The sequence below is a fragment of the Hesperophylax consimilis genome, chromosome 9 (genome assembly GCF_061612785.1).
Source record: "Hesperophylax consimilis isolate HC1 chromosome 9, BYU_Hcon_1.0, whole genome shotgun sequence".
Taxonomy (NCBI): Eukaryota; Metazoa; Arthropoda; class Insecta; order Trichoptera; family Limnephilidae; genus Hesperophylax; species Hesperophylax consimilis.
Genome location: NC_142844.1, coordinates 17274876 through 17288861, shown reverse-complemented (window position 1 = coordinate 17288861; position 13986 = coordinate 17274876). Strand labels below are relative to the sequence as shown.

General features: G+C 34.2%; 1 protein-coding gene across 1 annotated transcript in view; it reads left to right on the top strand.

Annotated features, from left to right (window-relative positions):
* Positions 1 to 13986, top strand: part of LOC149420992 (protein O-mannosyl-transferase Tmtc2-like) — a 491943-nt gene that overhangs the window by 273387 nt on the left and 204570 nt on the right. The gene's annotated exons all lie outside the window — the stretch shown is intronic.

The following is a 13986-nucleotide window of genomic DNA, read 5'->3' as shown; positions in this document are numbered from 1 at the left end:
CTGAAGATAGCATGAAGGCAAACATATTAAATAATTCGTAATTTTGTCGTAAAGTTTATTTTTAAATATCATATCAACTCATATTGTTGTCTAAATAACGTTACAAATTGAAAGTAATTGTGTCTTATGATCACTAGCTGAGAACCTGAGAAAACAGATTTCTGATATATACAAGTGAGATAATAATGAAACAGTGTCGTCCTCATCCTATTTATTTGATCTTGCGAATCGGGTTGTTATCGTTAATTTGCAAGCTTGTTTATTCATTTCAGAATATTGGGTAGAAATTAATTCAATTATTATATGGGTTACGTGCTGAATATCACCTTGGCTTTTCAGGCAGCCTACGTAACGCGATGGCAGCACAATAGCAATTTATCTCGTAATTAGTAATGTAATTTAATAAATTAATCTTAAATATCTTCCATCTAGTTGGCGTCGGCACCCCTACAAAATGCCTCCCCATATTCATAACTGAACTCTTAATTTAATTAGTAAGCATATTATTTTTCATAAAACATAACCCATGCCAATAAATTCAAGAAGTTTGTATTTAATTATATACGCTTTTAGAAACCGGTTAAATAAAGTTAAGGCTTTTCAAAAATACTATTGGATTTATCAGAAATTTTGAGTTTTGTGATGATTATTTTTATTTTATTTGTTTTTACGCCAAACTTATTAGTCCATTCCTAGTGAGCTATTAAAAATTGTATACAAACTTTTTATAGCATTAAATAACAGTAAATTGATTGAATAAATATTAGCAAAACATGTTACAGTAACATAAAATAATATTTAAACTAGAACAATACTACATATAAGACAAATCACTAAAGCTACATTACCGACGCTAATATAATTTATAGGATTCAACAAAGTGCTGGTATTAATGGAGCCAATACATATACAAATAGTAGCCCAAAATGTGTTACTCAGATCATTCATTCTATTGGTTAGTGAGTGTGTCTGATAGTCGGTTGTGTATGATTTGCAGAAGAATATTACATTTTTTGTCATGTTCCTAGTCGGCACATGAAATTTAATAATGGCAAAGATGACAGGGCTGTCAATTAATTTGTTAATGCCTTTCTGTAACTCAACCAAATTTCACATAATTTTCCTATCAATTTAACGTCATAAAATGCAATTGATCTTCAAACTGACATAGTTAATGTATTCAATTGAAATTTTCAGCATCAAATTAACGTACCTAAGTATTTGTGCTGAACTTTTTCTATCGACTACCATAATACGGACATGTGTCTAGTGTGGTAGTCGAAAAGCATGTAAAAAACTGTATACAAATATATTTTACGAATAAAGGAAAGAAAAACAAATTGTTAGACTAAACTTTATGCAAAGGGGACCAACTAGGTGAATTATATTCTATTTGACTTTTAACTAATGAAATATAGAAGGTTTTCATACAAGCTAAGGACTTAAAATCAGTAGAAGTTCTGCAAAGGAAACCAAGCATCTTTAAAGTCTTATTAGTCGTAAAGTTGATGTGTGCAACGAAATGTTGAGTACAAAAAATACTCGAACGATATTTATCACAATTTCCCTCTACGTACGTATTTTGATTCAATCATTTATTTGTTTACAAATGACGATAAATTATATTGCCTAGCAATATTTCTTTTTTTTTCTATATATTAACCATAAATTGTATAGTATTCATGAATTATTCCTTATTCAAATGCTACGTACGAAAATTTAATTAGGATCAATAAGCAGTATATTTCGTATTTTGTTTTTATAGAATAATAAAAAGTCACGTGCTCCAATCGTTGGTTGCAGTTCCCTACCAATAAATACATTTATATGAGTCAAAAGGGCAAACGAAATCAAATGTGACCGTTTTAATATTCTGTGCTTTTACTAATTACAATTACAATGCAATTGTATAGATAAAATTGTATAGTTTTTTTTTTTTTTTTTTACAGTATTACCGCACAAGAGTCCCAACTGCTCCCGTCTGGAGCCAGTGAGACTATGGCATCCCCAATTGGGGTATGATGTGAGGCTGAGGGTATTGGGGAGGGGAGGGAGATGGGGAAGAGGAAGGTGGGGAAGTACCTGGCTATTCAGATCTGGTCACCAAACACGGCTAAAGCCATTTCAAGCAACGTTTCAATTCTGAATGGTGGTCTTACACCAGGGCGATACTGAGAGTATCTTCCACTCTGGAACGTGCCGCAAATATAATATATATTATTTTTAAATTAATTAATTGTGAAATAACACAAATTAATCAAATAAAATTTATTTGCGCACGCCGGGTTCGAACCCGCGACCTTCGGATCTGTAGTCAAAAGCGTATACCACTAGACCACGCCGGCCGTCAGTGATCGTATAAAATGGAGAACTACTCCGACCACCGCAACACGGGCATATTCCTAAACCAAAATCCAAAACCATATAATTTACTATCAATTAAAAAAGAAACAAAAGGATAATGATATGTTTTAGTTCGGTAATAAGTGTTGGAGGCGCGCCTCAAATTAAAAAATCAGTTACCACTCATTTCGATTTCATGGGACTTACCCAGTGCCCTGCGCCTACATAAAATCATCCGCTCTCGGAGATGATCCGTACATCTGCCTAGTAGTCCAGTCAAGTTAAACATGAAAAGGGGGTTGTGCTTGCAAAAGGTCCAGTCATTCTGAATTTTTTATATGTTGTTAGGACCTAAACCAGTATTAAAAAAAAGATTTTTTTCAGTTTTTGCTCAATATCTCAGTAAAGGAAGGGTCTGACCGGTGTAGTCGGTAAACATACTTTTAAAGAAGACTAAATTTTCTATAATTTGAGATCAAAGCAAGCTATATAAAGCCATTGGTTTTCAAGATACAGTTCTTCGAAAATAGGCAATTTTTTCCAAAAAGTGAAATTTTTTCGAAATGGTCACTTATTTTGTAAAATAATTTCTAAAATACGCATCTCACGTCAAATATTTTATGAAATAAAGTTGTTGTAAATTTAATAAGCTTTTATTTGAGACTAGATTGATATCTGTAGACTAAACGGTTCTCTCAAAAATGGCAGATAACCAAAAACAGTCATAAGTGGATTTTGGGTGAAATGCAAATAAACTGTTCTCACGTCTTTTTATGGTTTTATTTATCAAACAGTTAACAGATTTTTGATGAAAAAAAGAAAAGATATTACATCTATCGGGAATTACGTCATCTTCAAACATTGTATATACCTACATACCAAAATGCTTGTACAAACATCATGGTACCTACTATAAGGACAAATTACATGTACACAAAAAATAAAACTAATATAAATCATGTAGGTATTGTGTCTTGGTTGCCAAATCATGTCTTTCTTTTTATCTTAGCTGGGAGAGGCGCCCAGTCTGTAGTCGGGTCATCTTCATCGTCCGAGCATTTCAGCTCCACATCCGGGACGTTAATGCAAAATTTGCCACCGCATGACTGACAGAGGACTGAGCAGTGGAGCCCAGCCTTTCTACACGAGCAGCTCCCAGAGCATCCTTCATTGCATTTACACGAAATTTTTCGCAAGAGGGCAGAAGGTGCGGGATCCATCGTGGTGGGGATGGGGGTGAGTCCTTGAGAAGACAGCTTCCACCCCGATTCAGTGGGATTCAAGTTGACTCCCCGCCACTTCTACACTTAGAGGTAGCATCTTGCTGCATGGTGGCCTGCAGCATCTTCCGTCGGTGGCAAACGGGCGAGGTTTATGTTTGTTGAAGTGACAAACGTCTTATACCTCAGGAAATCCAAAGTATCCCTCGCGATGTCACCCCCATATAGAGCCACAAAGCACTTGATGCCTGCTCCACTCACGGCTTGTGGGGTAGAGTCTGGCCGAAGGAAGACCTCCACTTGCTCAGCAAGTGGTTCACTCTTGCTCAGAAGTTTGCTGATTTTGGTCTTTCCTTGGCCAAACGGTGCTGAGGTGGTATCGCACCCGGCAAACGCGTGGGTAAATAGTACCGTTCCTGGTAATTGTCGGGAGTCCTGGTTGTTGTAGGAGGTCGTAGAGTAGTGACAGCAACCAGCTTCACCCTTCGTGCTCTTCTGAAGATAGACGTTTGTCTCTTCAGCGCCTAAACCATTGAGAAGAACGAGCAGGTCGACATTTTCTCCCACTATGACGACCCGATCGGCATCTGCTATTTTTGATAACGCCATCATGACGATCTCTCGATCAGCATCTTCTTCGGCAACAGCCACTTCTACTCCCTCCTTCTGAAAGGCGTCACAGAGAAGAGTTATAAGGCGTCTCTTATTGTTTTCATTGCCCAAAACATGCTCTTGAGCAATTTGAATTACTGTGGATTCATAGCTGGAAAAGTCAATTCGTAGCTGGAATGAGCTGCATAGCGCCGGAGTCGTTCCGCTGTTTTGGTGTTTTTTTTTGGTAGCATCTTCGGGTAGCCGTCAAAAACGATGGAGACGTTCTTCCCAAAGTGGTTTCGGACGTAAGTGGTATAACGCGCCAAAAGTGCTCGAACCGTGCTTTTCCGCTGCCACACGACCTTGTGCAAGAGGTAGCCAACATCCAAAATGACGTGAGTGCTGGCATCTATCGGCGTGTGGCTGGAAAGAGGAGTGAAGGGAGAGTACAGAGTAGATTTTGTGCCCCTCCGCATCCCTTGTTCATTGAACAGAGACATCGGGAACGGGGCCAACTTGAAGTCATCCTGTAAATCCTGTTCAGATTTCTTTGCAATACACACTCGCTGAAGAATTGTGAGCGGATCCACAGCCACTCTTCTGTTTTTGTCCGGCAGTTTAACGGTTGAGGTGATCGATGCCAGCGTGGTAACTTTATTCTTCTGTTTTATTACTACTTTGTCGTACATTTTCCCCACAATTTTCATTACTCCTTCCGTTCCAACTCTCTGGGCTGTGTGGCAATTAATTTCAGGACCTGCCAGTAAACCACTACTGATAGAAATTAAACTGTCAGTTTTGGGAAATGGAGGGTGGAGAGCAAACCAGTTTTTTAGTTTTTACACATCACTATTATCTCGGATGATTCGAGAAGGTCTCATGTCTACATGCTGCTCTCCAGTATGACCTGATAAGATGCAAAAACTTTCCAATTCTTCAAAAATATTCAACATAAACACCATTCCTGTTGTCCACCTTGCCAGAACACTTTCGGAGATTCCTCTTCCTTGGGTCAACCCACCGTAGGTTTTCATGGATCGCATCAGCTTCTGCTCAATTGTTAGGTCTGACCACAACCCAGACCAAAACTTGTCAGACCGGCGAATGGTGAAGGATCTTTTTGTGAACATGTCGTATTCACTTTTATCAATCCGATCTTATAGAGCCATCATATCCTGAAGATAGAGGTGCGCGCTCTTAGCATACAAAAAATGTCCAGCTGCGTGGAAAAGGGAGCATCTTGTGGACAGTGTACAAATGAAGGTTCCAATCACCAGCACGCTCTGCCTGGATGAATAGTTTTATCAAAGTGGTCATACGGAAGTATTGGACCCACAACTGTGATGTTGGACCATTTGCTTTAATTTTCTCCAAGGCACTTTTAAATTTTGCCTTTAGTATTTGGTAGGTACCAATTTCTTCTGCTGATATAGTGAGAGACCTTTCAGTGTCTCGCAGCAATTTTTCAGTCTCGTCTCGCTCCTCAAGAGTTATGTCAACCTCATAAAAAACAATGCTGGCCAGTGTGAGGTTTGCCAAAATGTGGGCTCGAACAGCTCGTGAATATGCGTGCCCATTCATATGGGTACCCATGGGTATAGGTACTAATGGGTACTTGAAATTTGAAATAGTCGTAATTATATTATAACCCTAGGATAAACCCACGATGATTAATGGATTTACTTCACAGCACAATAAAACCATAAAAAGACGCGAGAACAGTTTATTTGCATTTCACCCAAAATCCACTTATGACTGTTTTTGGTTATCTGCCATTTTTGAGATAACCGTTTAGTCTACAGATATTAATCTAGTCTCAAATAAAAGCTTATTAAATTTACAACAACTTTATTTCATACAATATTTGACGTGAGATGCGTATTTTAGAAATTATTTTACAAAATAAGTGACCATTTCGAAAAAATTTCACTTTTTGGAAAAATTTGCCTATTTTTGAAGAACTGTATCTTGAAAACCAATGGCTTTATATAGCTTGCTTTGGTCTCAAATTATAGAAAATTTAGTCTTCTTTAAAAGTGTGTTTATCGACTACACCAGTCAGACCCTTCCTTTACTGAGATATTGAGCAAAAACTGAAAAAAATCCGAAAATTTCCTGGTTTTTTAGGTCCACCGCCGCTCGCACAGCACTTTCGAAGTTGCAAATTTTTTTTTTAATACTGGTTTAGGTCCTAACAACATATAAAAAATTCAGAATGACTGGACCTTTTGCAAGCACGGATGTACATCTTGACTGGACTATAGCTAGGGTATTTTGAATTTCACAGTTATGTGTAGCTCGGTAAACTAAAATCCAAGTGTGGTCGGCCAGTATAATGTAATATTACAAAGACAGCCGGTCCTAGTGAAAATATAAATGGATAATATTCAAATTGAAGTAACTTTACTTGCTAATACTTTATTTTGCAAGAATGGATACGCATATCTTTTTCCTATTATTTCCTACATTTTTTAGGGTAGAGCCTTCTTTGCCTCACTGCAAGAACCACCACTGCGCCAGAGAAAGTTTTCATTTTACGTCAAATCATAATAAAATGTTCGTGTTATTTTCCTGACTGCAGTCAAGTAACAAATTCTCAGAACCAGCGCACTGTCAGCTTGGCCGATTCCTTCAATTTCCTGCGAAGTTATTAAACTGTGGAAATTTCTAGTTATTTTATGTTTTGTACTAATTCCTGGAGTTCGTAATATTGTCACTGGTCTGGTTAAAAAAAAATATTCTGACAAGTTGGCAATTTATAAGAAATACATATTTTGTTTTAAAATTCGAGGTTTTCACGACGTTATGTAATTTTTTTTTATGCAACAATGATAAGAATAAAAAAAACCTATGAATGTTACTTCACGCCGACAAATTTTATACCTACCCAGATAAATATGTCTCGTACCTATAAGTGAATGCCGTGAATATCTATCGTGGGAAGAAGTGATCAAAGTTTTTTTTAGTTAGTTATATTAAAATTATTGAAAAAATAAATTAATTTATTATAAAAGAAGACTAAATATTATAATAATCACCAATCATCAGACGATATCAATCATTAAATATGTATTATATTTTCATTTTATAAAATCACAGACCGCCTTTTACGTAGACCACATTTTATATAGACCTCATTTTATGTAGACCGTCTTTTATCTGTTGTCGCTGTTGTCGGATATGTTATTAATTTTACATATAGAATACATGCGCAAGTCACATCCATCGTAGATATTATTTTGACGTTTCATTTGATATCGATCATTTCAGCAGATTGTAATTATTGTTGAGTACAATAAAAAATAAGTAAACCTATATGTTTTACAGTGTGACAAATAGCACTTTCAATATACATTTCTCACTTCAATTTTTATTTATCTCATATTCAAGTGTAATAAATAAAATGAAAATTCTTAATTGGTATTAGGTAAAAATTAAATGTTATAAATGAGTTAAATAAAGATTAATTCTAAAGTCTAAACAACATTGTTGTATTAAATTGTAGTAATGAATTTTAACTTAATGTAGTGCGGTTTGGTGAACAATATATTTTGTCAATTCATCTTTGGCCAATATGATTTTTTTTTTAGATAGGACAACAGCGCTATATATCGGTTCCAAAACTATTATATTTGCAAAGTGGAACCTATAAAACAATTTCACAAAATTTCATTGAAATCGGTTTGGTGGTTTCGGAGATTAGCGTGTACTAACATGGTGACAAGTGATTTTTATATATTAAGATAATATAAAAAAAATAGAAATAACCCTCAATGAAAATATGAAAACGGAATCTATTCGTTAGCGGGGGGGGCATTCAACCAATTTTCTTTCGAAGAAGGAGTAAATTAATGAAAGATAAAAGAAATTGATGACTTTTAAAGATTTCAAATACACAATAACATATCTCAATAAGCATATTAATCTGTGTAATATTATTTCATTTATTTAATATTATTAATATTAACACATAACTAGTAATTTTTTTCTTGTCGGAATGATCAAATCAGTTACAAATATTAATGATCTATCAATTGTTAAAAAATTACTGCGATAAGGTATCAATGAATTACAAATCCCAAATGAAAACATCAAACAAATGAAACTACACACCTACACACTTACACAGACTGACAGACGGGCAAAAGGTGAACGAAATTAAAAAAACACATAGAAGATTTTATATTGCGAATTCGACTGTTCCGGCTTACTGCAGCTCATAACGTTTCACATTCCTTCCCATCAAATTCTACTAAAACTGCTATTTCACTCCACACGTCTATCAAATGTTCTTTTGCACTTCAACACCGATTGAACGCCAATCGACGATGGAGAACTGTAATATATATCTGAGAAATTGCATATCATTATTTGTATATTTTTTTAGTTTTCATTATAAACACCCTCTAAACTGCTAAAACGGCTTGTCAACAAATCAAACGAAAAACCACGATATAGAAAATAACAATTCAACACAAGTTTTGCACATTGTTCGAACAACTCGCATAGATATTACTGAAAATAACTGCTTCACGAATCCACGTCCCCTAGTATTTGAGTAATTTCAGTAATCAGAATAAGATACCTATAAATTAATTTGTGAAAAAAAAATTAAAAAAAGGAAAAACAATCTGCAGCACTTCCTTTAAAATAAGGCAAGTTGTTTCGGAAGTACTCCTACCTTTTACAAATCACTTTATGTCACTTTTTATGGACTGAAAAATAGTTGAATTTTTGAGAAATAATGAAGCAAAATCATTTGAACACCATTTAATATATCTTACCTCATAACTCGCTATACAGAAACTCGTCTGAAGAAAAATCAAATAAAATGGAATTTTTTTGTGATTTGGTTTTAGAGTATTATGTCCTGTTGCGATACCTCCTTCTTTAACTTACGGTTCGGACATTATTACACTGTCCATCATCAGCGCAGTTCCCAGGAAAATAAATCACTAAAATACTTTTGGCCAAATTCTCAAATCATAACCAAAATGAAATTTGCTTATTTATTTAGTTTCTCAATGTTCACAACAAACACATTATTAAAAATGATCACAGAGAATTAATACCAACGGTTTAATAACGGTTCACAACAATGTGAAAACATAAAACAATTAGTAGGCATGTAAAAAAACAGGAGACAACATGTTTGAGAGTGAAGTCAAGTTAAAACTAGAGATTTAAGAGATTTTGTAAAGTTATGGAAGCTATCGCTAAATAGATATATCCGGAATATTGCCAATACAATGGATGTTATATAGCTGACACGTTTGCGAGAGAGGTTGGGAGAACTAGGTTCTTTGGAAAGGTAATTTTTGTGTTAACAGTACAATATTTTGGAAGACAGGTACTTATAAAATAATAAAATACATTATAGAACATGTATTCTGCCGTGTGGTATTTTAAATATTCGTGACGAAGACTACGTGTTGCCAAATTTTCGTCTACATCATGATGGCAGTTGTATAGTATCGAACTCAATGTGTACATTTTAACTAAAATTCTTCGCGTTCAATTGCAGTTATGTCAACACGCATTTAATCGCGGAAGTTTCACACGAACTGTTCTCATAAAAAAATAACTAGGAACCAGTTTAAAATAAATATTAAAATGAGCACGCAATAACCACACTGGCCAAATGATTGACATTAACTGTGTTTATCACGTCAATTTTGAAGCCTACCAAATTACCTCACATGGGTCTAGGATATCCGGATAGATAAATTGGTACCGTTAATTATTCCTACGCATCTATAAAGCCTTCCCCAGTACAAGCTATGTACCGTATACCAGCCCCTAGCGATCTTTCAAACTAACAAGGCTTCCAAAAGTGTCCAACCTAGTCGAGTAGAAATCTATGGCGCAATTGTATGAATCTAATATTTAAGACTTGAACCACGTTTTCGGTCCATACGAAATAAATTAAATAGTTAGCATTGTTAAAATTTCATCAGACATTCTACATTAAAAATTAAAACGAAACAGACAAATTTAAAAAAAATCTGTTTTTCGTATAGCCATTGTAAATGGGTAACATACCCTTCACTTTGTTGCCGCGTGTCTATCTTATCATTTTATATGAATAACATTCATAGGTACAATCATTTCAAACCTCGTAAATCACACTTTTAAGGTAAATTACTCGAAATCCTCGAAGAGAGTCTGACACATGAGTATTGCGAGTATGATGAATATTCTATCAGAACTGATAGAAGGGCTAACTTCGTTTTCCAAACCTCTACTACTCGACTCACTAATTAATCATAATATGTAGTTATTAACTTCAAAATAAACTTAATCTCACATAGTGTTTGATATTCATACAACAAACAAACAAATGTACAATTATATACGTACATAGACCAAAATGATGTACTTATAAAACAAGATTACAAAAACTTTCATCAAAATGTGTTCCCTAATGTGTTGTTATCCATAAAGCTATTTAAATCTTGTACTAATAATACGTGCTTCTTCCTTACTGTTAATGTATTTTCTTCATCCACGTATGTTAATTTGACAAAATTCAGCGTTGAGGAGCTTAACTTTCTTTTGCGTGTTTATCGTGATTATTCTGTGTAAGTAACTCGATAATCCGTCCCCGACTAGTAGTACCCACTCCCAGCCCTATAAATCCAAATGAAAAACTTATATAAGGCGTTTGCCAACAAACAAATCTCCAAATAAACTTCTGAAAGACGAGTTCAACAAGTAAATTTGAAATTTTCATTTTACAGAACAAATTTGTAAAATTCGTGATTTGATGCTTTAGATTCTTGCCGGCGAAACATTCATTGCGGATTTTTATTCCAAGAATCGTTGATCATACTAGAGTAAAATTAAACTTATTTCAGAAAACTTATACTTTTTACTAAATTAATTGGTGAATATTTCGAGTAAAATTAAAATACTTTAATGAGGTAGCAAGCCCGAATTTCAAAATAACTTATAAGAAATTACAAGAAATATATAGATAATTTTTTGCGGTGTATTTTTATCATGAATTTTATTTTGAAAGATATAACATTGTAATTGATTATAATTAAAAAAACTGCTTGCAGCAACACATTGACGGTGGTAAGTTGTCGCATAAAAATTGTACAAAAAATCTGTTAAGGAATTTCTAGGTCTAGAGTTTTAATTACGATGTCCCTTCTTTCGCGATACATTGTCCATATAAATACAAATTTAACCATGAAAAAACACAAGAAATCTCGTATGTTATGTGCGAAACACGGTTTTGAATAAGAAGTGTTGACTTGTGTTCGCAGTAAATTGTCACTACAAAACTCAAGAAGTACTGGCTTGAATAAATAAATGAAATATACGCTAATTTTAATTATTCTTTATAAAGCCACAAAGGATTTTTTTTGAGAATCTTAGAAAATAATTCACCATTTTTTTTTTCTCTACCTGATAAATTTAGAAAATAATATATCTCTTCTGCGAAAACTTTTTTTACATTAATCCTTTGTCGATCTCATGTTTTCTGAAAATTTTTTATTTTCATCCGCTTCAAAATAACCAAAATACTTATCTCTGAAGAAGGGATATATTTTTTATAAGCCGGTAAATCTGTTTACGAATTCGAGACCGCATTGTCCATCCTAATAATCAATTTAATTCGCTGAATCCACTTCCTTGTAAATCTTCATTCAGGGACGGAATAAAAAAGCTCGGAGACATAAAGAAATAATATATATACATATATAACTTTCAAAGCTCCGTCCTGGTAAGAAAGAGACACTCCGAAAAAAGTTCCGAGATGTATTTAGATATAATAAAAGAACTTTTGGGTTTCTGATAGTGTCTCCAAATGAGGGTATATTGTTGAAGGACTTTCGCCGTCTTGAAGTTTTTTTTGTAATGTAAATTAGAAATACAAAAAGTGGACTCATATTGTTAATGAAAGATGGTCCTAAATGAAAATGGGATTGTTTTGAATGTCATATGAAAGGTATAATTTTGTTGATTTGTTATTTATGTGATTTTTCAGATCAGATGCCACTGAAAGTGGCAAATTACTTGTGTGATCTGAGAAATAGTTTAATAATGGTGAATCTATTCCTATGTTGTACATTATATTTCTCGAAGTTTGTTTGAAACAATGTGTTTTTTTTCACTATTGCTCGCTATCCCGACACTGGAATGAGATACAGAGTCGAATCAAAATCTATAATTAACAGTAACAATGTGGTACAGAGTAATGAATGATAGAAAAGTCGGAATTGAAATACGAAGTCATAATATAGCGTAATGTTTTATAACAGTAGCAATCTGGAATACATGGCACTACATTAAGTGAATGGTCAAAAAAAGAGACTTTTGAAGTAACTTATGTGTGGTAAAATGAGGTGTATGTGATGAACGAAGAAAGGGATGTAAGGAGAAATTAAGTTCAATTTTTATAATTTATATATAAATTTTATAAAGATTAGTAAATGGTTAATTTTAATTAATTTTTTAATATATTTAATATCGAAAATTCTTACATAAATATAGACGGTGCGTATATAAACTATATTAGTAAAAACTAAAAACTTTATACATGTCAATATCCGAGTTTATTCCGTTCAACAACAAGATTGCTCTCCCCACTTGAATGACCATGGCAAGTAAGTCCTGGAGGCCGGGAAAACAGTGTTATCGGTTACGAAGATAATCATCGGGAACATAGAGATGAATGCTCTCCATGATGACAGAGTTTTCAAATCATCCATGAATTAGTCAAAAGAAATGTGTAGGAATGCGCAAATCTCCCCTGACACGTAGATGGTTCATTATGAGCGCACACAAAAGAAATTCGATAAGATAAAGCCACGGTTAGTAGCCATACTGCCTCATTGTAGAGAAATCTCAAGAATTTCTTCTGAACTCTAACCAACATAAGAAAATACTTTACCTGGCGTGTACTCAAAATAACCGTCCCTTTTTCAAGTCTACTCCTTACTAAAGGATTAAATAAAACTTTGAGAACCCGGGTATCTCTAAAATTCCTTGCAATCAGTGAAGTGATACAAGCCGTCTCAATATGAACATTAAATGCCGGCCTACTATCAAACATGATACCAAGATCCTTCATGGTCGAGACACGTTTTAAACTTCTGGCATCCATTGTATACCGATAATTCCAGGCAAGACTCGCCCTAGTGAATGACAAAATTAAACATTTAGAAACATTAAACTCGATCCAATTCATTTTACTCCAGTCAAAAATTCTATCAATATCTGACTGGAGTTGATTGCAGTCTTCTAAATTTAGTATTTATAAGAAAAGTTCTAGGTCATCAGCAAAGAGAAGAAACCTAGGGTGCAGAATTATTATTATTTTTTTTTTTTTTTAAATGTCGTTAGTAAATATGGAATAGAGGAGTGGGCCTAAATTACTGCTTTGGGGTAACCCCGATCGATAAAAAAAATGTATGCATTGCAATAGTCCGTGAGAAACAATCTGCTTTCTGTCTGCGAGATGTCTGGCAAAAAAGGTGAGCGGTCCTATGGATAATCCTATTATAGCCAGTTTATTGAGTAAGACGTGGTGATCAACAAACAGTATCGAGGGCCTTTGAAAAGTCATTGCATGAACAATCTACTCGATGGCCTTAGTCTAATGATTTTGATACGCAATGGGTTGGTTTCTGTCGATTGACCTTTTTTAAATTCATGCTGTTCAGAAATTAATAACGGTTCTAATTGTGGTAGCGTGAATGTATGATGAATCAATTCGAAAAATTTACCCATTGCAGATAGTACTGTCACCGGTCTAAAATTTTCCACAGAAGTCTTTGTACCGCTTTTATAAATCATAAAAGATAATTTTTTGATA